Here is a 27,664-nt window from a genome sequence, read left to right as displayed (position 1 = left end):
CGCAAATAAACAACATCGTCGTGTTCTGAAGAAGCTTCTAAGAACACTCCTGGTGTCCTGGAATGTTCGTAGGGGGTGTCCTGAGGACGCTGTCCGTATTGTTCTCTGTCAAGTTGAATGTGTTCTAAGAACACCCGTGGTGTCCTGAAATGTTCGCAAATAAACAAAATGGAGGTGTTCTGAAGACGTTTTTGAGAACACTCCCGGTGTCCTGGAATGTTCGTAGGGGGTGTCCTTAGGACGCTGTCCATATTGTTCGTTGTTAAGTTGAAAGTGTTCTAAGAACTATCGCGTTGTTCTGAAATGTTCGTAGGGGGTGTCCTGAAAACGGTGTCCGTATTGTTCGCTGGCAAGTTCAAAGTGTTCTAAGAACACTCACATTGTTCGCGGACATTAAAAGTTTCCCATAGATCATAATTGAAATGTTTGACTCTATGGATGTGATATGCTGCGGTGGTTGTTGCCAGGGCATAGAGTCTTGGGTGCATGGCCATTTCGCCATGCACCCAAGACTCTATGCCCTGGCAACAACCACCGCAGCATATCACATTCATAGTTGCTTATAACTTTGGGTGAAAAACAAATGTATGGTTCTCTGTCAAGTTGAATGTGTCCTAAGAACACTCGCGGTGTCCTGAAATGTTCGCAAATAAACAAGATGGAGGTGTTCTGAAGACGCTTCTAAGAACACTCGCGGTGTCCGGGGAGTGTTCGTAGGGGGTGTCCTGAGGACGCTGTCCGTATTGTTCTCTGTCAAGTTGAATGTGTCCTAAGAACACTCGCGGTGTCCTGAAATGTTCGCAAATAAACAAGATGGTGGTGTTCTGAAAAAGCTTCTAAGAACACTCCCGGTGTCCTGGAATGTTCGTAGGGGGTGTCCTGAGGACGCTGTCCGTAATTTTCTCTGTCAAGCTGAATGTGTTCTTAGAACACTCATGGTGTCCTGAAATGTTCGCAAATAAACGAAATGGGGGTGTTCTGAGGACACTGTCCGTATTGTTCGTTGTCAAGTTGAATGTGTCCTAAGAACACTCGCGGTGTCCTGAAATGTTCGCAAATAAACAAGATGGTGGTGTTCTGAAGACGCTTCTAAGAACATTCCCGGTGTCCTGGAATGTTCGTAGGGGGTGTCCTTGGGACACTGTCCGTATTGTTAGTTGTTAAGTTGAAAGTGCTGTAAGAACTATCGCGTTGTTCTGAAATGTTCGAAGGGGGTGTCCTGAAAACGGTGTCCGTATTGTTCGCTGGCAAGTTCAAAGTGTTCTAAGAACACTCACATTGTTCGCGGACATTAAAAGTTTCCCATAGATCATAGTTGAAATGTTTGACTCTATGGATGTGATATGCTGCGGTGGTTGTTGCCAGGGCATAGAGTCTTGGGTGCATGGCCATTTGGCCATGCACCCAAGATTGTATGCCCTGGCAACAACCACCGCAGCATATCACATTCATATTTGCTTATAACTTTGGGTGAAAAACAAATGTATAAGGAACAAAGGTATTAGATACTATGGATGTAATATGCTGCTATGGTTGTCCTTATTATTGTATACTTACTGTTTGGTCTAGTAATGGGAGTCCATGTTTTTCTTCTTCATTTCTGTGATAAAAGAAAATAGCATGTTAGTATTAGTATTTTGTAATGACTTATTACATTGTATAAGCAATATACATTTATTTTTTTTCGACCCTCATATTTAGTAGAGTACAAATCAGAGTACTGTGCAATTTTCAATTCATTGGGTCTGTGGGAGAAAAAAAAATCCATGTTGGATTAAAAAAAAAACCTTTTTCTGTTATGCTACAGTTTATTTGTTTGGTTGTTTTCAGTGTTCACTTGTTGTTTCTGGCTAATGCTTTATACTTTGCTTTGTTGTATTTTTTTTGGAGCAGTAACAGATTCTTCATTTGTTTCGATATTATAACATTTTGGAGCAGTTAGATACCAATTGGCGTATTCTAACTGTGTATTTTTTGGCCTAATTTAGTGGTATTCATTTATCTGATTAGTTGTTGTAGAATCTTTGAGTTGTTAGATAGCTTTTGGAGTATTCTAACAGTTTATATTATTTTAACACAAATTTATAATTTTGGGACAGTTAGATACCAATTGGCGTATTCTAACTGTATATTTTTTGGTCTAATTTAGTGGTATTCATTTATCTGATTAGTTGTTGTAGAATCTTTGAGCAGTTAGATAGCTTTTGGAGTATTCTAACAGTTTATATTTTTTTAACACACATTTACTTAAAGGTTTAAACACAGTTTATTTATCAAATTTTGGTTTTAAGAACATCAAATAACAAAGTTTTCATTTTTCATTGAATTTTATAGGTTTTTATTAGTGCAACTTAACCATAAAGTCCCTGTAACACATGTTTTTTCATTTAATTTTATAGGTTTTTATTAGTGCAACGTCACCATAACATCCTTTTCAATAGATAAGACCACTAGCATCTTAGGTCCTCAAAGTGGGAACCCCGGGTGGTAAAAAAAAAGAATTTCCTTCCTACACCGGGATGCCTGCGGCGTCCCGGTGTAGGAAGGAAAATCTTTTACCAAGATGGCCACCATGGAAAGGGAAGGCGGGTGTATAAAGAGAACACAACAGGGCATGAGCGGGAGGTGAGGGGGGGCAGGGGAGACGCATGGGCATGAGCGGGGGTGAGAGGGAACAGGGCACAAACGGGGCATAAGCAGGGGCTGGGGGTAAAAGGAAGGAAACACGGGGTATGAGCGGGGGTGGGGAGAACACGAGAGAGACACAGGGCATGAGCAGCGGGTGGGGGGAACAGGAGGGAGACACGGGGTATGAGCAGAGGGTTGGGGAGGAACACGAGGGAGACAGAGACATCGGCCATGAGCGGGGGGTGGGGAGGAACACGAGGGAGACATGGGGCATGAGCAGGGGGTGGGGGAACAGGGCACACACGGGGCAGGGGGTGGGGGAATAGGCACACATGGGGCATGAGCGGGGGTGGGGGGTAAGGAGTGAGACAAGGGGCATGAGCAGGGGGTGGGGGATAACACGAGGGTAACACGGGGCATGAGTGGGGCGTGGGGGAACAAGAGGGAGACACAGGGCATGAGTGGGGGTGGGGGGATCACGAGGGAGACACAGGGCATGAGCGGGTAGTGAGGGGGTACACGAGGGAGACACGGGCATGAGCGGGGGTGGGGGGAACACAAGGGAGACACGGGCATGAGCGGGGGTGGGGGAACAGGGCACATGGGGCATGAGTGGAGTGGGGGGAACAGGGCGCACACGGGGCATGAGCAGGGGTGGGGGAACAGGGCACACACAGGGCATGAGCGAGGGTGGGGGAACAGGGCACACACAATGCATGAGCAGGTGGTGGGGGAAAGGAAAGAGACACGGGGCATGAGCGGGAGAGGTTAGGGGGTAACACGAGGGAAACACAAGGCATGAGTGGGGGTGGGGGAACACAAGGGAGACACGGGGCATGAGGGTGGGTTGGGGAACATGAGGGAAACACAGGGCATGAGCGGGGGGTGGGAGTACAGGAGGGAAACACGGGGCATGAGCGTGGGGTGGGGGTACAGGAGGGAGACACGGGATATGACCGTAGGGTGGGGGGCAACAGGAGACACTGGGCATGAGCGGGGGCTGGGGGGTACATGAGGGAAACACGGGGCATGAGCGGGGGGCAGGGGGAACAGGGGAGACACGGGGCATGAGCAGGGTGTCGGGGGGGACAGGTGAGACACGGGGCATTAGCAGGGGTGGGGAGGAATAGGAGAGAAACACGGGGCATGAGTGGGGGTGGGGGGAACAGGGGAGACACGGGGCATGAGCGGGCGGGTGGGGGTAACACAAGGGAGACACGGGGCATGAGCAGCGGGTGGGGGGTAACACAAGGGAGACACGAAGCATGAGCGGGGGGTGGGGGGAAAGGAGGGAGACAAGGGGCATGAGTGGGGGTGGGGGGAACAGGGGAGACACGGGGCATGAGCAGGGGGTGGGGGGTAACACAAGGGAGACACGGGGCATGAGCGGGGGTGGGGGGTAACAGGGGAGACAGGGCGTGAGCAGAGGGTAGAGGGGTAAAACAAGGGAGACACGGGGCATGAGCGGGGTGGGGGGTAACATGAGGGAGACACAGGGCATGAGCGGGGGTGGGGATACAGGAGGGAAACACGCGCATGAGCGGGGGGTGGGGGTACAGGAGGGAGATATGGGAGCTGACCGGAGGGTGGGTGGGTAACAGGAGACACGGGGCATGAGCGGGGGGTGGGGGGTACACGAGGGAAACACGGGGCATGAGCGGGGCGTGGGGGGGAACAGGGGAGACACGGGGCATGAGCGGGGGTGGGGGGAAGTGGAGAGAGACACGGGGCATGAGCGGGGGGTGGGGGAACAGTAGGAAGACACGGGGCATGAGCGGGGGGTGGGGGGGAAGGGGAGAGACACACAGGGCATGAGCAGGGGGTGGGGGGAAGGGAGAGACACACGGGGCAGGAGCGGGGGGTGGGGGGAAAGGAGGGAGACATGGGGCATGAGCGGGGGGTGGGGGGAAGGGGAGAGATACACAGGGCATGAGTGGGGTGTTGGGGGGGGAAGGGGAGAGGGACACGGGGCATGAGCGGGGGGTGGGGGGGAAGGGGAGAGACGAGACACACGGGGCATGAGCGGGGGCTGGGGGGAAGGGGAGAGAGACACGGGGCATGAGCGTGAGGTGGGGGAACAGTAGGGAGACACGGGGCATGAGCGGGGGGTAGGGGGGAAGGGGAGAGACACACAGGGCATGAGCGGGGGGTGGGGGGGAAGGGGAGAGACACACGGGGCATGAGCAGGGGGTGGGGGAAGGGGAGAGACACGGGGCATTAGCGGGGGGTTTGGGAGGGGAGAGGCACACGGGGCATGAGGGGGGGTGGGGGGAAAGGAGGGAGCCACGGGGCATGAGCGGGGGGTGGGGGGGAAGGGGAGAGACACACGGGGCATGAGTGGGGGGTGGGGGGGAAGGGTAGAGAAACACGGGGCATGAGCGGGTGGTGGGGGGAGGGGAGAGACATGCGGGGGTTGGGGGAACAGTAGGGAGACACGGGGCATGAGCGGGGGGTGGGGGGAAGGGGAGAGACACACGGGGCATGAGCGGGAGGTGGGGGGAACAGTAGGGAGACACAGGGTATGAGCGGGGGTGGGGGGAAGGGGAGAGACACACGGGGCATGAGCGGGGGGTAGAGGAGAAGGGGAGAGACACACGGGGCATGAGCGGGGGTGGGGGGGAGGGGAGAGACACAAGGGGCACGAGCGGGGTGTGGGGGGAAAGGAGGGAGGCACACGAGGAATGAGCGGGGGTAGGGGAAAGGGGAGAGAGACACGGGGCATGAGCGGGGGGTGAGGAGGATGGGGAGAGACACACGGGGCATGAGCGGGGGTTGGGGGGAACATTAGGGAGACACAGGGCATGAGTGGGGGTGGGCGGGAAGGAGGGAGACACGGGGCATGAGCAGGGGGGAATGGGAAAGAGAACCGGACGATGAGCAGGGGTTTTGGGAGGAACACATGGAGAATCAGCGAGGGGGGAACATGGGAGAAACGGGCCATGAGCGGGGGGTGGGGGGAACAAGAGAGAGACACGAGGGCCTGTGCCTCACCGCCTTTTCGTGGCCAACGCAGCCCAAATCTACACTGTGCAGGCAGCAGATCCTGCTCCGATAAACAAAGATGGCGGGCGTCTCTGAAAATAGACGCACTGCATGCTTCACGGCAGCCAATAGAAAAGCACGTCAGATGTCTGCGGACATCACGCAAGCTGCTTGCCCAATCACCGTCCTGTCCGCAGAGCGAACAGGGAAGTGTGTCCGCGAAGCGAACACAGATATCACTAATTTTTTCTGACCTACTTTTTGGTCATTTAAAAAAAAAACTACTGGACGGATTTTCACCAAATTTGCAAAAGCACGCTTTCGGGACCAAGCCGCTGCTCCTGGTCTACATTTGGTAAAAATCCGTCCAGCGGTTTGGGCTGTAGGCACAAGCAAAATTGTTTTCCCATTCAGTCTTTGCCCCCCCTTGACAAATCCTCACCAAACTTTGCAAAAATATTCAGAGTGGGCCATATGCTTTTTTTTATAAGCCGCCCAAAAAGTGCTCTTCCTATGGAAACACCAACTTAACCATAACAACATATATATATATTACACAGACACAGTAGTGGCTGTGTAGTTATGGTTAAGTTGCTAGTTTTTTTTTTTAAACGATCAAAAAGTAGGTCTAAAGAAATGACTGATATCTATGTCCGCTCCGCCTCCACACTTCGCTGTTTGCTCCACGGGCAGGACACCGATTGGCTAATTGGCTCACGTCATTGTCCGCGGACATGAGACACGCTCGCTGATTGGATGGTGAAGAGCGTAAAGTGCATTAGAGTGTTCTGATGCGCCCAACATCTTGGATCCGCTGACAGCGAAATGCAGTTTTGGGGAGTGTTTTGGTGTGCAAGAGTACTTGGGGAGGTTTTGGGAGTAAGAGATGGGTCAAATACTGTATTTGTTTAGGTGGCAGGTGCTACTGATGTATTTGCCATGCCCGCGTTGTCCAGGATGTCCGTAATTAGTGAAAATGAGGGGTGTCCGAAGGACAGTATTCCCGTCCATGCTGTCCGCAGGCAAGTTGAAACTGGGGGAGGTTTGATGAGTTAGAGAAGACCAAAGTTATACACACTGAAGTTATAAAACAGCATGGGTGGCTTATAACTTTGCTCTCCTTGGATGAATCCTCACTAAACTTTGTAAAAAGTGTGATATGGGTGGGCCCATATAGACAGTTAAAATGTTTGATTCTATGGGTGTGATCAATGGGTGTGATATGCTGCAGTGGTTGTGGCCATGGCCTAGAGTCCATGCACCAAAGACCAAAGTTATATGCACTGAAGTTATAAGACACCATGGGTGGCTTATAACTTTGCTCTCCTTGGATGAATCCTCACAAAACTTTGTAAAAAGTGTGATATGAGTGGGCCCATATAGACAGTTAAAATGTTTGATTCTATGGGTGTGATCTATGGGTGTGATATGCTGCAGTGGTTGTGGCCAGGGCCTAGAGTCTTGGGTGCATGGCTGCAGGCCGTAGGCCGTAGGCCATTTACCCCAGACTCTAGGCCCTGGCCACAACCACCGCAGCATATCACAAGACCAAATTTATATGCACTGAAGTTATAAGCCACCATGGGTGGCTTATGACTTCGCTCCCCCTGGATGAATTTCCACCAAACTTTGCAAAAAGTGTGATATGGGTGGGCCCATATAGACAGTTAAAATGTTTGATTCTATGGGTGTGATCTATGGGTGTGATATGCTGCGGTGGTTGTGGTCAGGGACTAGTGTCTTGTGTGCATGGCCGCAGGCTGTAGGCCATAGGCCATACACCCCAGACTCTAGGCCCTGGCCACAACCACTGCAGCATATCATACCCATAGATCACACCCATAGAATAACATTTCTATTAAGTATTTGCAAATCTACAGTAGTTATATGCACTGAAGTTATAAGCCACCATTAGTGGCTTATAAGTTTGCTCTCCCTTGATGAATTTTCACCAAACTTTGCAAAAAGTGTGATATGGGTGGGCCCATATAGACAGTTAAAATGTTTGATTATATGGGTGTGATCTATGGGTGAGATATGCTGCAGTGTTTGTGGCCGGGGCCTATAGTCTTGGTGCATGGCCGCAGGCTGAGGCCTTAGGCCATACACCCAAGACTCTAGGCCCTGGCCACAACCACCGCAGCACATCACTCCCATAGATCACACCCATAGAATCAAATATCTATAAAATATGTGCAAATCTACAGTTTGTGTACTGTTTGATTTGTATAGTTTGTATGTAAAGTTTTGGCTATGTCATGTTATTAAGATTGTAGAGTTTGTTAACAAGCACTGCAGTATAACATATCCATGCAAGTAAACTTTTTGTATTGTGGTGTAGGGTTAGATGTTTGCTTCAATGGTTCTGTTATGCAGCCGTATTTATATGTTCTATTACAATATACTTACTGTTTGATTTTTTGAGATTGGATACATTTTTTTCATGAGTTGGGTAACTGGAGCACATATTCTTTTTCAATTTCTGTGATAAAAGGAAAGATCATGTTAGTGTATGTATTTTATAAAGACTTATTACATTGCATAACAGACATTTCAGCTTTTTTTCGACCCTCATATTTAATACTTATCAGGCCTTAGGCCATACACCCAAGACTCTAGGCCCTAGCCACAACCACCGCAGCATATCACATCCATAGATCACAACCATAGAATCAAATATCTATAAAATGTTTGCAAATCTACAGTTTGTGCACTGTTTGATTTGTATAGATTGTATGTAAAGTTTTGGCTATGTCATGTTATTAAGATTGTAGAGTTTGTTAACAAGCACTGCAGTATAACATATCCATGCAAGTAAACGTTTTGTATTGTGGTGTATGGTTAGATGTTTGCTTCAATGGTTCTGTTATGCAGCAGTATTTATATGTTCTTTTACAATATACTTACTGTTTGATTTTTTGAGTTTGGATACATTTTTTTCATGAGTTGGGTAACTGGAGCACATATTCTTTTTCAATTTCTGTGATAAAAGGAAAGATCATGTTAATGTATGTATTTTATAAAGACTTATTACATTGCATAACAGACATTTCAGCTTTTTTTCGACCCTCATATTTAGTATTTTACAAACCAGTGTACTGTGCAATTTGCTCAGTTTCTGTGTTTGTTTTTCAAATCATTGGGTCGGTGGGAAAAAAGTCCATGTCGGATTAAAAACAACCTTTTTTTGTTATGCTACAGTCTATTTGTTTGTTTGTTTTCAGTGTTCACTTGTTGTTTCTGGCTAATGTTCTATCTGTTGGCTTGTTGCAGATTTTTGGAGCAGTTAGATACATGTTGGCTTATTCTAACTGTCTATTTTTTGTTATAATTTAGTGGTATTGATTTATCTGTTTGGTTGTTGCAAAATCTTGGGGCAGTTAAATACCTGTTGGCGTATTCTAACTGTTTATTTCTTGTTATAATGTTGTGGTATTCATTTATCTGTTTGGTTGTTATAGAATCTTGGGGCAGCTAGATACCTGTTGGTGTATTATAACAGTTTATAGTTTTTTAATTGAGGTTTTGTTAATGTTTAAGTACAGATTAGTTATTAAATTTTGGTTTTAAGAAGATTAAGCGTTTGTAAAATTTGCTGGTAATCTTTGCTTTAGAGTAATGGTACTATCATTACAATCAAACCATCCACATTTCCTTTTTATATTTGCATCTAGTGACCTGCATTGGTTGTGGCTCATGCGTGGTAGATTATACCTATTGTTGTGAAGGTTTTCTTACCAAGTGATACTTGACCATGTGTGAATCCAGTCAGCTTGCAGTTGTTTTTGGCACCATCTGCATTGTAACGTAGAAGCATTAGTATTATGTATTTACTATGTGTTTGTATTAGTAAGGTGGAGCGATTATCTGACTTGCTTTTTGTACAAGTTGCTGAAATGGAACGGATTCACAATTAGGTATGGATACATACATGAAGTGCTCATTAGGGATGTGTTCCTGTGTCACATTGTTGCAGAGAGTGCATGTATGTTTGCACATGTATGAAAGCTGGAAGATTTCATTTATAGGTATGTTTTTGTTTTCCAGTACTTGTAGTGAGTACATTAGAAATTCTTGTGGATCTTCTTGTAAGTTTATAGCGAATTTCACCATTCCAGCACAGTAGTCCAATTCTTGTCGTATTCCATAAACACTATACGTGTTTTCAGGATTGTTTGTTGCGTTTCTCTGAAGTACTAACATTTGGAAACACAATTGGCCTGTACTGTGTATGTAAATGTTGTCAACAATTGGTGGCAATTGAAATAGAATATGCATTGCTACATTTGCGTAGCAACTTACACCAGTTATATTTGAAAATGTGAATGGACCAGATAGTTCTGTGTTCAAGTCATTTTTTCATAGTGTGTGTTGCTTCTTTGAAGAAGTACCTGAGTTACTTTGAGTAATAGGTTCTTCTTTGGTTGTGGTAATTGATGAAGTATTAGCTTCTTTTACTCTCTTTGGAGGATTTGCAGTCAGATCCTGTTGCAGTTCTGTTTGAATTAGTTTTCTTTAACAACGTTTTCCTTTTTGTGGAACAGGATATATTTTTAGATGGGGGGTGTATAGTGAACGTAGTCTATTGTATTATAAAATGCAAGGAATACCAGCGTTTACTTTACTTGCATCAAAGTTGATTAGAAATAGACTGTCAAGTGTACGTAAGCGTTATAGTGTTCATGCCTTCTTTAAAGACTGTGGTCCTCATTACGAGTTTGGCGGTTTACCGGGTTGTTGCAATGAGGAATAACCGGATCATTCCTTGCAGGAACCATTCCCCATTCCAATTTGAGCCCCCATAGGCTCAATGGGAATGTGGATGGAGGTAACAACTGGCACATTATGAGTGCCCCGTTGTTACCTCCTTCTGCCTCTCGCGAGACCCGTATGGGAAGCTTGGAATCAGCCATGTCGGAATAAAGGGGACAGGTCCTGTACCAGCCCCCTTCATTCTGACACTGCACGGGTCGTAATGAGGCCCTGTGTTACAAATATCTATCAATGTTTTGTCTAGGGTAAGTCCTTGTGATTTATGAATGGTGACTACGTATGCTAGAGTTAGAGAAAATTGTTCCCTGCGTACATATATGTCTTTGAAGAGAAGGAATCGAGCTGTTGAGCGCCCTATTCTTCTTACTTCTGAAAGTTTGTCAAAGAGAATATTGACAAACTGAATGTTGTCACGTGGGTATGTTTGAAAGCCAACAACATTACCCAGTGCTCCATTAACTAGTCCTTGCTCCATGTCAAGGTTACGTTTAAGCATTACTCTACAGTTTAAGGATAATTTTAATATTTTCTCCAAACCAGCTGTGTTGGAGATAGAATTTTCTAAGGTATTTAGTCTTTTTGTGGCTTGCTGACACATGGGTAGTGTCATACCATGTACGTCCAGTTTGTCTGTGGAGCAAGTTTCAATTATTGGTTGCATTTCTTTTTTCAACATTGTTTCATTGAATTTGGAACAGCTTGCACGAGTTGGCATTAAGGACATACAATTGACATTTTTGTGCGGTAATTGTTCCATAACATCGGAGGCACATGAGTTATGGCCATAAAGTGCATGGATGTGCCAGGTTTTTAATATTGCTTGTGCTCCTTGAGATAGTCCACCAACTCTAATCATTTTTTAAATGTTAGCGTAAGTGAGGTCTGCAGATTGGCGCATGTTTTCTGTTAATTATCTGTATTGGAAATGTTGACAAAGGTTGACATTTCCTATGCTGCCAACAGTTTTACAGCAGAGTTTGTGTCCTATGGTTTTAAAAATAGGTTCTCCTTTCACTGGTGTCAATTGAAGAAGATCTCCGAAAACAATAATGTGTTTTCATACAAAGAGCTCTTCGTAGTTTGTTGTAAGTACGTCTTGCAATCTGAGGTGAATCAAAGCCAACATTAGGTTGGAGACCATGCTCACTTCATATATTAGTAGCATTTTCATTTGTTTTAATACTCTGTGTAGTTCCATTGCAGCTTCTGTAGAAAGTTGGTAATATTTTAATTTGTTTTGGTGTTCTACAGGAATGAGTAGTAATTGGCGTAAAGTGACACTGCCTATGTTGTAGGCAGCTCAACTTGTAGGGGCAGTTACAACAGCTGACAGTTTGTTGTTTGTCAATTGTTGAAGGAACTTGCTGATGATTTTGATTAAGAATGTTTTGCCAGAACCAGCTTCACCACTGACTAAGAGTAGTATAGATTTGTAATTTTGGCAGGTACATTCTTTATTTTCATGTTGTAAACCATGTGCAATTTGTTTTGTTACTTCTCGAAAAATGGTGCTCTGCTCTTTGTTCAGTTTTGATTGTAGTACAGTTAAGTCTTCTTCACAGTTCTCTACTTCTGTCATAGCTAATTCTGTCTCATTTGCTATTAGTGGCTGTCCCAGTGGTTCTTTACTTCCTGTTACAGAAGGTTGACCACTGTCGGGAGTGTCCTTATCTAGTTGGGCCTGGAGTTCTTCTTTGTGTTGCTGTTCATTGTGCAACATTGTTTTGTACTGTGTAATGTTTATATCGGTGATAGTGCTTTCCTTTGGTTTGAAAGCGTCTTCATAGGAGTCATAGTTTTCTAGTATATCTTCTTCTTTTCGCCGTGGTTTAAAAGGTTGTAGCAGGGACATGTAATATAGTTCTTTCTGTTGAGGAGTTTTTAATGACAATTTGATATGATTCATTAAACTTCGTTTGGTAAGTTTCACTAAGCTGCCTTCACAATCTGTCACTCTATATCTACCTTTTTTTCATCTGGTTTTATAATATTTTTGTATGTGAAGTTTTGGGCTATGTGGTATATACACATGGTTTCCAAAGTGGTACTCATGTTCGGGTAGTATGTGTCTAGTAAATTGTTTTTCAAAATGTCTTGGCTGTTGGGGTTATTTTTGGCTATTGTTTCTATGTCCTCATATGATTTGAGAACTCTTTTTCTAGATTTAGCAGGACCAAGATTTAGCCATACTATATTTTCAGATTTATCATACAAGCAGTACCGGTTAAACGATCTGCAGCTTCATAGGAGCCACATTATCTATGAGAGAGCATTTTTATGCCTAAGCTGTACAATTTCTGAGATAGTGTTTTGTCTGATAATAGGTCATTCCAGAGGACTTGAAGCTCTGTTTTTTCTGCATTTGTTAAGTAGGCTGTAACATATCATGCAACTGCAGTGGAATTGTCTGCAATATACTGCACATCTATGTTTGCATTCCATAAGAGGGCAATGATTGCATTGTAATCACTGATAGATTTTGATTCTTCTGTTCTTTCTATGTATTACGTGTTCTTAGGTGATTTACCTTTAACACTATGTGTAACTGAAGACACAAAGTTGTTCACTTCAACTGTTTCTGTAACTGGTCTAGGGAAACGAAAGCAGCATTTGGTGTAGTATTTCTTTTTGTTTTTGTATTTGCGACGACAATATTTGCCACATTTGTGTCTTTGAAATTGTACAATTTGTGCATGAATATCTTTATTTGTTGCTTTCGATGGAATTTCACAAGTGACATTTTTTGATAAACTGTAAAACAGTGGCATCACTGTCTTGACCAGAATTAGGAGCATCTTTAATCCATAAAAGCATGTGGATATGTGGTGCTCCCCTGGCTTGGTATTCTTTTCTCCAAATGAAGTGTTGCACTTCTCCGAGGGGAGGAAGAGGTTTATTACAAATAAAGTGTAGCATAGCAATGAAATGATGATGGAAATATCTTGAAATATTAACAGGATCTTGAGAGCAAAGTTCTCCAGGTGTTAGTATATCTATGTTTGTTTTGTTTTTGTTTGATATGCGTAGGAAATCATGTAAATCTTCCCATGCATATTCTGCACAACTTAATGTAACAAACCAAGTCGGTGGGCCAAGGTTTCTTATCATACAACGTACATCTGTGTGACATCGGAACCAGTACTCTTTCGGACCACGCATGTTTGCCAACAGATTTGTAATGCTTGATTGTAACACCTCATCTTTTTCTTGCACTTTATGTATTAATTGAGTAGCTGACATATTTTGAAGTGGGTTCCTGATGTCAATATGTGTGCAACTCTGTAACATAGAGTTGCTAGTTCACTTTCAAAGAGTAGGTGGAATATGTATTCCACATTTTGTCTAAATCTGGGATCTTCAGAATACATTTGTAATGAACGGTATTCTGATGCTGTTCACTGAGTAGCTCTATCATCGTACCTTCCTCCTTTGCCAGTAGGAAAGAGAAGCATGTGCTTCTATACTTTTTTCCATATGCTGATTGGTGATCCTTTGGTTTGTCGCATTTGGTACGTTTCTGGTTCTTCATCTATGGTGTCATTAGAGTGTAATGGATGAATTGTATAATGGTCTAAAATATTGGATACTGTAGCAGGATCTACATGTTCAAATTGACCATTTTCTGGTGACTCTTCAATTATTTCAGTTGTTTCCCTTAAGTTTTCTTCAATATTTATTTCTTTGTAGTATTCATTATTGTCTTTTAGATATTACAAGGCTTGTCTAACTTTATGTAAGTCTGAGAGTTGTTGCCAAATTGTGTTGTCTATTGTTGGTACACCATTTACTAAGACAATTAAAGATTGCTCTACTGGATGTTGCACTCCCAGAGTGTGCACATTTTCTTTCAGATCTAATGGTAAATAAACTACTTTGCCACAAATGCCTTTCACCAATTAAGAGGGAGGTCATGTTGCTGTTTTTGGTTGAAGGTGTATTATTGCTTGAAATGGGTGCACTATTTGAATTATGATGCTCTCATATAAATTGAGTTGTTGCAGGGGTTTCGGTAGTGGGAATAATTCCAAGTTATTTGTGATAGCATGTGAAGGAGTTTGGTTGTTGTCAAGTTTTGTAGTGCAGTAACTGCAAAGTATTAAGGGGTCAGTTATTTCATATTTGTTTTCTGCTATAAGGTAGTGAGCTAATTCAAACCATTTGGAATCTTCATTGTCTTCTATTTTGTATGTTACGTCTACAGTTTTTGTGTTACGTTTATAAAAAGTTCTGCGGCAACACACATACACATGGTTTGGTGTTTCAGCGGATGTACTTTTAAATGTTAGTATTTCATGTGCGTAGTAGAAGGTTGCCATGTGCAGAATTGTTGCTAGTCTGTTGTAAATCTATTGCATTTTGTGAGTTGCTTTCACTTTCAAAATATTTTCTCTGGATATGGTCGATTTCTTTGAGTAGGTCTTTGGGTGTACCATGTAGAAGAGTGTTATTTAAATTGGCTAGTGCTAAAGCAGGACTTTTAGCATAGTACAGTTTATAGACTAGATTTCTTATAGTTGAATGATGTTTTGATATAATGGAAGGTGGTTTTGCAAGTAGGTTCTGAAAAGCAGGCCAATCAATGTCCTTGTAGTCCTGTGTATTTGCGCAATGGACAGGTATCCATATTTTGCAGCACTTTCATTTTGATTTTGTCTTTGCCTTTCACATACTGATTGAGGAACTGGCGTAAAGATTTGAAAGATTTTTTGGGAATGTTACACATTGACGTGCATGGCCATTTGTATACTGGATGTTCTGGTTCAGTCGAATGGAGAGGTAATTCTGAGTTTTCTGGGGATATTTTTGTAAGCAGTATTTCTTGCTCCATTATGGTATTATTATTTTTTTCATAACCTTGCCCACTGCTATGGATGGCAATTTGGCAATTGTGTTTATTTGGTTTTGTTTGTATGCTTCTTCATTAAAATGTGGTTCTGTGCTTATGGTCTGACTCCATTCACCTCCACAGATATTTCAGAAGTTATTTTTGTTGACATTCCGTTTATTGAGATGTTTTTTTTTGTAATTTAGTAGTGGGTTTTGTTAGTGCTTTCATTCTGTTTAACACTAAAATGAATAACGTTCTTTTGAGAAGGATTGCACTGTCTATTAAAGCTTCTACGTTTAATTTTCTACAGTCGGTTTGAAGGGTTGTGCATGATTTGTGTCATGTTTTTATAAGATTCTGAAGGACTCTGTGGCGGAACATTTTTGCTAAAATACTTTTTTTGGTATGGTTACTTTCTAGTATGTCAAGATTTATGGGAGCAGTTTTAGCAGTAGTGGTAGCCGAATTCTTGTTAAGCATTTTTTGTTTAGTTTTACATTTTGATAGAGGAGGCACAGTTTCTGAACTGGAAGCTTGTTTTGTTTCGCTAAATGGCTGTATTAGCAGTTTTGTTTGAACGTTTTGTACAAACTCTGGTAGAGATGGATGCTTATTTTGGACACTTTTATTTTCATTTTCTCTATTTCTGCGTTGCTTTCTACGGACTTGCTTTTTGGTAGGCATTATTTGGGATCTGTTGAAAAAAAAAGGTATGGGTTGGGCCGTTCTGAGAAGGCTATTCTTTTATTTGTGTGTTACTAAACTGCAGTTCAGATGAGAGTAGAAAGTGAGCCAGTGGTGAGGAGAAGCATTAATAGTAAACCTAATGGTATAAAATTAAAACAGTTCTTTGTTTTGTAGTACTAACATTCTAAGGGTTGAGTATGTTATTTGTGTTCCAAAAAAACAGGGATTTGTGTGCCATTCTGCCTGCTAATCTCTGTTTAATAAATGGGGGTTTGTGGGCAGAATGGTTCAGAAATCGCTGTTTTCTTTTGGTGCGCAAATTACATGAATGAACCTCACAGTGTGTTTGAGGAACAGTAATAATATTAAGGTAGTATTGTACTTACACTTTTTTTGTGGAATGAGCAGGTTTCTTCGGATATGTTGCTTGTAGTTCAGATGCTGCTGTTTTTCAGTAGAGTGGTCTTCACTGCAATTGTAAAAAAAAGAAGTTAGTAATTTTCTGTGTTTATAGAAAATTAACGATGTTAATGTAGACGTTGAGTTTTATGTTTTTGTGATAGTATTCTTGTTTGATATCTGAACATAGTTTATGCATGCATTTCATTTGACTATGTGCAGCCTTTATATTTTATTTACAATATGTTAGTTCAACATGCTTTGCAAATGAGTAGAATTTTAAGTGCATGAAATTAACTTGGTTTTTTAAAGCTGTGTTGTAGATAGCAGACAGGTTTGGAAGTGACAGCTGGTTATAGTAGATGGGAAACGTTTCAATAAGTTCAGTTTATAGGTAGACATGCCAACAATCGGGAGCCCCTGAGAGGGAGATTTCACCGTAGCAATTGGAACATTTATTTTTCCCATAGGATTGCATTGGGATAAGCATTAATTTAGGCGGGAGACATAAAAAAATAGTGCGATTTTTCAATGAAAAATCAGGAATCTCGTGCCTGAATCGGGAGGGTTGGCATGTATGTATAGGTTAAGCAGGAGACAGTAAAAAATAGTGTGATTTTTCAATGAAAAATAGGGAGTCTCGCTCGTAAATCGGGAGGGTTGGCATGTATGTATAGGCTATGCAGGTTTAGTGGCATTACTCTGTTTATATGGATTCATAACAGTTGTGCATGTACTGTGAATAAAATATGCATACCTGTAGTTTGTATTCATGCATGTGGATATGAATGCAGTTGTAAGTAGAAATCTTGGAGACTTGTAGAGTAGTTTATGTAGTAGGTGTTTTCCAATGATATGAAACTTGTACTCAGAGTGATCAACAGTACATTTGAAGTGTGGAACTCTGATGATGGAGTTAGATGTAGAGGTCTTGGATGTGATTGGTGGATGGTTGTGTGACTGCTTAGCTGTATCCAATGAGAGAATGGCACCGAGAGTAATGTGGAAAGGGTCGAGGGCTGGCTAAGAGTTACGTGCTGCGTGAACACCGCGGCTGTCCGCGGATAGGGCGTGCCACAACTGGGGTTTCCCAGCAAATCCAGTATGGAAAGGGGACTGTAGGGATCAGCCAATCAGATGTTGACGTTGTGGATTTGTGTAGGAAGAGAGTGTGTATAGTGAAGATGGCAGGGGTGGAGAAAGTCAGGGTGTTGGTGCTCCTAGATATGTTTGTCCATGGTTTACAGAAGTATGCTCAATGCAGGCATGTGGCAAACAATTTTGATGTTAAAGGAGTGGAGGTGGGTTGGAGCGCTGTGCATGATTGCAATGTAGAGGGAATTCTACAAGTTCGTGAAGATATGCGCAGGATGAACAGTCCCCATGTGTTAGTTTTGCACTATAGTGCTTTCCATTTGGGCTACATCAGTGCCCCTTCTTTGTTGGCAGTTTTTGATTGATTGATTGATTGATATTTTATTTCTATCGCGCTCATACACAAGTGTTTCAGAGCGCGACCAGGCAGGGAAAGGGAACAGGGGAGAACAAAAACAACGATCTTACTAGGCCCAGTGACATTGAGAACGTGCAAGTGCAGGGTAGAGGGAGAAGGGGGAGAAGTGCATGGAAGGAGGAACAAAAGGAGAGTGCGGAGCGAGAAGGAAAAAAAAACCAAAAATAATAATAAAATAATAAATAAAAAGGCAACAAACAATGGGAGTGCAGCCAGCAAGTGGCAAGTGCTGGGTTTATGGCAGCAGGCCGTGTAGGTCTGAAAGTGCAGGAAGAAAAGGGGAGGGCTGTATGGGTACAGATACAGACCCCAGTGCAGGGGGTGGCCCCGAGGCAGTGCGTGAGGGTGGCACGATGAGCAGGTACCTGGGCCCAGAGGACAGAGGGTGGCCAGGTGCATGGTGCCAAGGGATAGAATAATTAAGAGGGGAGAGGGGAGGAGAAGGCAGAAGCAAAGAGGAAGGTTTTGAGGTGCTTACGGAACCGGAGATGGTTCTCCTCAAGTTTTAGAGTGGCAGGGAGGCTGTTCCAGAGGGAGGCCCCAGCCGAAGACAGAGATCTACCCCCAGCTCGTTTCTTTGTGAAACGACTGACCCTGAGGGAGTTAGAGGTAGAGGAGCGGAGTGCTCGAGATGGGAGGTATTTGCGGAGGGATTGCTGAAGGTATATTGGACCCAGGCACCAAAAAGCCGTGTGGACAATGCAGAGGGTTTTGAATTTAATCCTTGCATCCAAAGGGAGCCAATGGAGAGATTTCAGAGCTGGAGAGATACTATCCCAGGGCTTGAGGCCAAGGACAAGTCTTGCAGTCCTGTTCTGGATAAGTTGTAAAGGACAGAGAGTAGAGGCAGGTAGATTAAGAAAGAGGCTGTTGCAATAGTCCAGTTTAGAGAGAACCAGAGCTTGGGAGACAGTGAGCTTCTGGGGGAATGAGAGGAAAGGAAGAATACCTCTGAGGAGGTGCAGTAGGAGGTTTGACTTTTTTGATACATCAGCGATGTGGGCAGAGAAGGAGAGTGTGGAATCAAAGGTGACACCAATGTTCTTGGCCTCGCAGGTGGGGATAGGAGGAGGGCCAAGGGAGGCTGGCCAGAGAGCGAGGGGAAAGGAAGGTGATGGTGTGCCAATGAGGAGGATCTCTGTCTTGCTGGCATTAAGACAAAGATTGTCGGCGGCACACCAATCTTGGATGGCAGTTAGGCAATCAGTGATGAGAGAGGTGGAGGAGGTGGCCGAGGGCAGCCTGAAAATGACTTGAGTGTCGTCTGTGTAGCACTGGAAGTTTGAGCAGAAAATGGCAATACAGCGGGCGACAGTTGACAGGTATTGGTTGAAAAGCCAGTGCGAGAGGTTAGACCGCTGGGGAAGACCACAGGTGGAGAGGAAGACAGATGATAGGAAGGACCCAAGTTGGACCTGGGAGGGTCGATCAGAGAGGAAAGAGGTCAGCCAGGCCAGAGCCTGATCGGTGCTGCCCAAGTTATCCCAGAGATGGTTGAGCAGGATGGTATGGTTGACCGTGTCGAAGGCAGAGGAGAGATCAAGTAGGATGAGAATAGAGGGAAGGCTAGAGTCAAGGTTGGAAAGCAGATCTTCACGGATGTTCAGGAGAGCAGTTTCCGTGCTTCTGGCAGATCTGAAGCCAGACTGATGGTCATGGAGACTGCCAACAGAATCAGAATGAAGGTTTAGCTGAGAGATGGCAAGCTTTTCAAGGAGTTTGCCTAAGAAGGGGGTAATGGAAATTGGGCGATAGTTGGCCAGACAAGAGGGATCCGCTGTGGGTTTCTTGAGGAGAGGATGCACAAGGGAGTGCTTATGAGGGGAGGGGAAGGATCCTGAGGCAAATGAGTGGTTGCAGAAGTCGGCAAGGGCCGGAGCGAGGGTATCAATTTGGTCCTTGAGAGTTTTAGAGGAACAGGGATGAACATGTTTTGATGAGGCTTTCATAGATCGGACTTGTCTGGCGATCTCATCAGGGGAGAAGAGAGGAAAGGAAGAGAAGGAGGGTGGGGGGTGGCTGGAGGAGGGTCAGTGAGTACCGACGGAGAGGGGACAGGAGAGGGGGTGGAGGAGAGTATGGACAGGATGTCCTGGGTTTTTGAGATAAAGTGTGAAGCCAGGGCATTGCAAAGAGCCTGAGAGGCAAGGGGAGGGGTAGAGTCTGCAGCAGGGTTGGCCAGCTCCTTACACATTTTAAAGAGTTTGGCTGCGCTGTTAGATGCTGCAGAGACACGGGCTTGAATGTTGACTCTCTTCTTGGTACAGACAGAGAGACGGTATGTCTCAGAGGATGAGCAGGAATCTCTCCATTTTCTCTCAGCCGCCCTACACTACGTCAGAGTCATACCAGGAATTGCACTTGGCTTTGGACTTCAGGTGGAACCTCATGACAGGGGCAGGAACATCAAGAGTATCAGAAATAGAAGAATAGAGAGAAGACAGGGCTGTGTCAGGGTGTGAGTCAGCCAGAGGAAGAGGGGGTGGGGAGAAGGTGGAAGCAAAAGCCTCGACTGACACACGCTTCATGGGCCGGATGTCCAGGAAGGTAGGTGGCAGTGTTGGGGTAGGTTTGGCTTGGGGGGAAGAGAGAGAGAGATGAGAGGAGAGGAGGTAGTGGACACTCCAGGAGAAGGGAGTGGAGAGAGGGATAGATAGGAGGAGTCTAGAGGAGATCAAGACATCAAGTGTGTGCCTGCAGAGAGCGTTGGTCCAGATGGGAGGATAGAGAGGGAGAGGGAATCGCAGAGGTCGCAAAAGAGCAATGTTGAGGGACAGGGAGAATCAAGGTGAATGTTGAGGTCACCAAGGAGGAGGAGTTGAGTCGTTGAGGACAGGAGAGAGGAGGAGAGGTCAGCCCACTCATCTCTGTTTTGGAACAGTTGGTTCAAGCAGTAATGAATATCCTTCCAAATGCAAACGTAATTTTTTCTGGATTACTACCTAGGGCAATATAGGACAATAGTTCTGTTTTTTGCCCTCAGCAAAACATTGCTAGGTGTGCAATCAATCGAGGCATGTGTGCTTTCATGATTAGAGATGGTATGTTTTTCTGTAATAATGAGAATATTGATTCGAGTAATGCTGTTTATTTTGAAGAAGATGGCATTTCCTTATCTTTTTTGGGAAATGCCATGCTGTTTTGGAATGTAAGGGTTGATTTGGAGAAGGTTATGTGACGATTTTAGTAGTAAAGTAAGAAGAAAAAAAAAATAACAGGTGTCTGTCAGGCATCTGCAAAAACCCCTAAAAAACGGCTCTTTTCAGAGCCCACCTAAAAGGGGAAATGGGGCATGCTATTTAAATTTACATTCACCACGCTCAGATTTTCGATATGTCCGCGGACATGGCGGTAGTCTGTGGACAGCATGTATTACACACAGGGATTTTGGGGTGGAGAGGCATGCAAATGAGAATGAGCGGAGCTAGGGATTGGTCAGTAAAGTTTACTGGGTGTGTTGTGTAAGGAGAGATTTTGTCAGAACGTCTTTTTCCTGAGAGAAGAACAGATAGCTATGGCTGTGTGTTTCCGAAAACAGATTATCTAGATTTTGGGAGACTACATACATTGGTTGGAGGTGCATGCAGAACGTTGTGGAGTAGCTGCAGATCTTGGATTCCCTCATGTGGTAGTGCACTGGCATGGAGTGCGTGGAATGAAGTGGCTGGACTTGGTACCTCTCTGTGCTACTTTAGAGACAGAGCATCGTCCAGACATGATTATAATTCATTGTGGAGGGAACGGTTTAGGACATGTGTCTGGAATTTCTTTGCAATTTGCAATGAAAGAAGGACTTGAGAAGGTCATGGACATGTTTCCAAATTCCCAAGTAATTTTTTCTCGTATTGCGCAAAGACAAATGTGGCTGCCTTCTTCTTTATTTGGTCCACAAATGGAGAAAGCAAAGCACAATGTCAGTAAGGCTGTTTGTGCCTTTCTAAGAGATGTTGGCATGTCCTCTTTTCACAATGAAAATATTATGTTTCGTAGCACTTACATTTTTCACAGAAATGGAGTCCATCTAACTTATGCTGGTAATCAGATTTTTCTGAGAAATGTACAAAATGCATTGCAACCTCTTTTGGAATTAGAGTCATATATTTTGCAGTAGATGTTGATGATTTCAAGATTATCAAACACACAAAAACAACACCAAAAGGCTCTTTTCAGAGTCACCACTTCCTCCCAGAGAAAAGTGCATTGGTTTTGCTATGGCAGCACCCTAAAATTTTATATGGCCAGGGACTATCCGCGGACTTCCAAAAAATGCACAGGGCCCTGCACTGTTTATTTGGCACTTCTATTTATTAACTGTGAAAGGCGGCTCAGAAAAGAGCCTTTTTTTGGGGGATTTTTGTTGTTTTATATATATATTTTTTTATACACACGACACACTAGGAGAGGAGGGGAAAGGAGGGTAAGGAAGGGACACCAACCACGGGGATAAGAAAGGGTAGGCGGAGAGAGGAAAATGAAGGGTGTGCCTTACTTAGGTAGGTAGCAGGTCTTCTGGTGCTCCTTGACCGTAGTCTCGAAAGCACTTTGAAGACTCTCCCCCCTGCAGAGTACTGCATCGCAGTACATACACAATATTGTGACCCTCGAAAGGTAAGGGTCAACAGCATCGTGAATGGCCTGTGAAGCAGCTGGAGAGATGAGCTCTCCCACAGGAGTGTTTCTTGTGGTGAGAGGAGCGGAACCGGAGGCTGTTGTAGAGCAACTCAACCTACTACGTTTATCACAAAGTACAACCTTGCGAATGTCCGCACTGTGAAACGACATTAGGTGTCACTTCATGGATGTCGTACCAAAGCTGTACGAGCCACGTCTCCCACGACTCAGCACCATTTTGCACTGTTTGCAGGTGACCTTGTTCGCATGTGCTTTTGGTACCTTACCATGAATGGTAAACAACCGCCACACCCAAGACTCCCGGCGAGTGCTGGTAGTAGGGAGTTTCTCGACCTCATTCTCTTCATCCTCTTCATCCTCGTTCTCTACATCCTCATGCCTGTTCCCGTCTGCAGGCCCTTGGGGAGATGGTGGTGGTGGAGGTTTTGGGGGTGGTGCTGAGGCAGATGTAGCAACAGCAGCCATGGATGCCATCAGGGTTGATGAGATAATCTCAGCAAGAGCAGCAAAGGCAGCAAAAGTCAATCTGCAATAGCCAGAAGTACAATGTAGATCAGCTCTGGGGTGTGGCATTATATAGGGGTGGAGGGGTGCGCTTTGTGAACAGATCCAACACCCAAAAAGGTTCAAAAAGTTCCAAAAAGTATGTGAAAAGCCAGGGTCATTTTCTGGGACATGTGCATTGGTGAATTTTTACAGTAAAATAATTTGGATTGTCTGAATATGTTCTTTTAAAATGTTGAGGAACCAGACAGTGTCTGCAAATTAGGACACATGCTCAGTGTGGGTGGGGTCACATGATGACGTCGGGAACACGTCCACGAAGGGAATTGGTGTCCGCAGGACACCAAATGCACGGGAACGGTTGTGCGCATCGCACGGGTGTTCTACAGACAGTGTTCGGGTCCTCAAACAAATTAAAAGTGTGACACAAGTGAGATTGACAGTTACGGACAGGCGTGATGTTCGCAGGACTTATGGGTGTGGTGTGCATGTGCGTAGATGTTCTGCAAACTGTACGGACAGGTATAGTGTCCTTAGGACACCTCCATTTTGTTTGACTACAGACATCCCGGACACTGTGCATGTTCTTAGCACAGTTTCAACTTGGCTGCGGATGGTAAAGACAGGTATAGTGTCCTTAAGATTCCCCCATTTTGTTTATTTATGGACATTCCAGACACTGGGTGTGTTCTAAGAACAGTTCCATCTTTGCTGTGAATGGTACGGACAGGTATAGTGTCCTTAGGACATCCCCATTTTGTTAATTACGGACAGCCCGGACAGGCGTGCTGTCCACAGACATTTTAACTGCTTTTAAAAAAAAAATTAGACACAAAGAATTTCATTAAAAGAAACATAATATTTTTTTATCATATACATATACACAATTTATGAAAGAGAGGGGGAAGCAGAAACTGATACAAATACAGGGGAATTAGAGGTTTGGAGAGGATGGATGGGAGGGGATGAAGGATGGAAGTCTCATCAAAACGTTTTTCTTGGAGTTGAGGGTTTGGGGATAGTTCACTGGGACATGGAGAGGGGTAACAAGTGCCTGTGGACCATTATAACTGTGTTGTGCCTTACGGTCGCCATCAGACCACCTTAACTGTACTGTGCCTTATGCTCGCCATAGTCCACACTGTTTATGCTGATCTGAGCCTGCACTTCTGGTCACTATAAACCTCACTGATCTGAGCTGGTCACCAACAGTTCACATTGATTGTACTGTGACTCATAGCTACTTGCCAGCTACTTCCCGAACCACCATCTGAACTATGCCACCCTGGCTAGCTCTCATCATGTTCCCTTTCTGTATCATGCCCGACTGCACACCCTGCAGCAGAAATGGCTTTGTCCCATTCAATAATGGTTTAGCAAAGCTTGCCTGCCCTAGACACCACCCCATTCCCTGCCCCACTTCCTTCCTACCCTCCCTACCCCCTTTCTCACTCAGTGCATCATCGGACCGTAGCACTAAAGCTAGTGCCACCTTAGGTTACACTACACCTAACCGTACCACCGGTGATCACGCAGACAACATCAACACCAACGATCCCTCGCCACTATGCTCACCTAGTGTCCTATCCCTAAGCCAACTGAGCAAACCTTGTCCCACCTCAGTCAGGAATCAAAGACTTGCAACCAGATGTCACCATTGGTCCTACCACCGGAACACAGTCATTAGGTTCAACCCCATTAATTCTACCCAGACCATAGATGTCCCATCAGAGGCAGAGGCCCCACCAGCCAACATACCCAAGCCCCCAGCTAATCTCAAAGGGGCGCTCATTAACGCCCGCTCAGTCCCTGCTCATGCGCTAGACATCGCTGACTTAATTGTGACTGAAAACCTGGACTTTCTGGCTATCACAGAAACCTGGTTACATGCAGCGTCTGGCCCCGCCCTATCCCTTGCCATACCAGATAACTACTCTATCATTAGATGCGATAGGGACAACAGTCAATCCAAAGGAGGTGGTTTAGCATTTATATTTAAGAGTTCTCTCAATCTAAGAGTTGCTAACAATCACCAGCTGCCATCTGCTGAACTACTCACAATTAAACTCCCAATCTCACCCAATCATACCGCCCTTGTGTACCTCATCTATCGGCCACCTGGTCCCACGTCCACATTCATAGAAGACATCTCTTCCATCCTAGCCTCTAGCACCAAGCCTAAATCCCAAATTATCCTACTTGGAGACCTTAACTTAGGATATCTGGACACAAACGACACTAAAGCTTGTGACCTTGCCAACGTTCTATCCGACTTTGGCCTAACCCAGCATGTCAAGGTACCCACCCATATCAAAGGCCGCACATTAGACTGGGTCTCAGACTTGAATTGCGCACTAAACATAACCTCTGTGCTACCATGTGCTTGGTCTGACCACCACAAAATAACATTCTCCCTCAATTCTTGCCCACCTGTGCACAAACCTTGTACTGTGCCACCCACACTTACTCGCAACAAGAAGGATATTACAACTGAGAAACTACTCCCACTCATCCTCCCACTTTTAAACTCTGTCTCCACAACTTGTGCGGACCCTACCGTCCTTGTGGACACTTACAATCGTGCTATGTTAAAAGCACTGGACACCATTGCACCTCTCAAACAGCGCAAAGAAAAACCACGCAACCACCTCAACTCCTGGTTCACCCCACACCTACGTGAACTTAGGAAAGACAAGCGTAAAGCCGAGACCCTCTGGAGAAATTCACCCACACCAGCAAATAAAATCAACCTTCTAACCATCACCCTCTCGTATAAAGAAGCCATACTAGCAGCAAAAAAAGAAGTTTACAATAATAGAATCATGCAGGCTCATTCCAATACCAAGGAACTCTTTCAAATTCTTAAGGAATTAGAGTCCCCAGCTGCTCCCCTTGACACTTGCACCCCGGACACCGAATGGTGCGCCAACATTCAAAAAGCTCTACTCAACAAAATCACCACTCTCCAAACCAAAATCAACACAAAGAAAAACTATCTCCTTGATTCAGTAGGTAATTCCCTTCCCGCCAATCTCTCCTCCCACAATCACCACCTCAAACCTTTCAGTTTCTCTCCCCTAACCATTAAGGAAGTGGAAATTATCATCAAGAAGTTAAAGCCATCTAATTGTCAAGGCGATGCCTGCCCAGCTCCGATCGTACAAGAAGCAGCGCTTGAGCTTGCCCCCTTTATCACCACCCTTATCAACTCCTCCTTTAAATCTGGCATAGTACCAGATAACCTCAAGGATGCTTGGGTAATCCCCCTAATCAAAAAACCTAACCTAGACCCTAACATTCCTACCAACTATAGGCCCATCACCACGGTACCATACCTTCTAAAAATTTTGGACCGGGCGGCATACATCCAAATTCAAAGCTATCTTGACAAGAACAACCTACTAGGACTTAGGCAATCCGGTTTTCGGCCGAGACACGGCACAGAGACCGCTCTTATAGACCTAAAAACACAAATTGAGGATCTGAAAGACAAGGGCAAACAAGCGATCCTACTCCTCCTAGATTTATCAGCCGCTTTTGATCTGGTAGATCACCAAATCCTTTGCCAGCACCTTATAACGGCTGCCCATTTCTCTGAAGCAGCTACCTCCTGGATCAGTTCATTCCTTGCAAACAGATCCATGAGAGTCTTCTCATCTCATGCCGCCGCTGACCCAGCACATGTTCCTTGCGGTGTCCCACAAGGCTCATGCGTATCACCCACGCTTTATAATATCTTTACGAAACCACTCTTTGATATTCTTGACCATCTGGGTGTCACCTATACAAATTATGCGGATGACACCCAGATACTCATTCCTATAACGGGTGACTACGTAACTGACGTCAAAGCTCTCAATGCAGTTTACACCGTCATCCAGGCGTGGATGGCCCACCACGGTCTCTGCCTCAACGACGAGAAGACTGAGCTACTCATCTTAGGCTCCCAATCTAAACTTGCAAAACTTGGCAGCAAATATGAGGCTTTCAACATTGATGGCAACATTATTAAGGTCTCCAACGTTACTAAAACACTGGGAATCTACCTAGACTCCACCCTCTCGCTCACCAGACAAACTAACTCAGTAGCCTCAGCATCAGCTTACACGTGCAAACTAATCACTGCCTGCCGTCCTTTCCTAACTCTGGACAACTGCCTGATCCTTGCCAGAACCCTTATTTTATCCAAAATTGATTACTGTAATGCCCTGTACCTCGGAACTAATCAAAGAAACATCGACAAACTTCAGGTAACCCAGAATAACGCCATTAGGGCTGCTCTCAACATTCCTAGGCGCACCCACATCTCCTCCACGAGACGGAACTTGCGATGGCTTTCTATCCCACAGCGTATTGCCTTCAAAACTCTTATCTTAAGTTACAAAGCACAGAACAACGCAGCACCAGCGTACTTGTCAGAGCGCTTTACACAACACACAGCCCACAGACCACTAAGAGCTGCGCAAGCACATACACTAATTATTCCCTGCTTTAAACTACAGACTGCCAGAGGCTCAAGCTTCCCGGTACTGGCCGCTAAGCTCTGGAATTCACTACCCAATGACCTCAGGAACGTCCCTTCCCTCCAATCCTTCAAACACAGAACAAAACAATGGCTCTATGAGCAAGACGAAGAGCTGACCACCATGTGGTAATCATCCATTGCATGCTCTACAACCCCGTCCACTGTTGTATTTATTGTGACTACTCTCTATGTA

This window comes from Ambystoma mexicanum, chromosome 6p (assembly GCF_040938575.1).
Source record: "Ambystoma mexicanum isolate Mex_15411 chromosome 6p, UKY_AmexF1_1, whole genome shotgun sequence".
NCBI lineage: Eukaryota > Metazoa > Chordata > Amphibia > Caudata > Ambystomatidae > Ambystoma > Ambystoma mexicanum.
Note: the sequence above shows the minus strand (reverse complement) of the source record.